The following is a 552-nucleotide window of genomic DNA, read 5'->3' on the forward strand; positions in this document are numbered from 1 at the left end:
GGTCCCGGCGATGTTGTCTTACTGTGGGGCCGCCGGAGCCCCCCGCGGGTCCCGGCTCTCCATATCTCACACTGATCTGATCTGAGATGTTGCCTTCAGCAAACCTCACGGTGTCTGTCTGTATATACGTGCGGCGGAGAAAAGGAGAAAAAAAAAAAAAAAGACAAAAAAGACAAAAAAAAGCTAAAAAAAAAAAAAAAGGGAGAAAAAAAAAAAAAAGACAAACAACGGCCTGCTGTTTGAAACACCACTCTGCTTTTTCCGTTTCGTTCTTCCATCTCCTGTTTGCCCCCATCCACACCCGCCCTGCCTGGCCCGGGGTGCCAGCCCCTGTGCCGGGCACCCATCGGGGCGGAGGGCGCTTGGCTGGGCTGGTGGGTGCCCACCAGGCTGTCCCAGCCCCGCTCCCTACCTCCAGCCCCCAGCCCATTGCACCCACCACCCTCCTGTTCCACGGGGCGCTGGCGCTGCTGGGCTGGGGACACCTGGTCCTGCTGTTTGGGACCCCAAAACCTCCTTCCTCTGCTTGGCGTCACCAGCACCTCCTCTTGC

Source organism: Numenius arquata, chromosome 14, assembly GCF_964106895.1.
Source record: "Numenius arquata chromosome 14, bNumArq3.hap1.1, whole genome shotgun sequence".
Classification (NCBI taxonomy): domain Eukaryota; kingdom Metazoa; phylum Chordata; class Aves; order Charadriiformes; family Scolopacidae; genus Numenius; species Numenius arquata.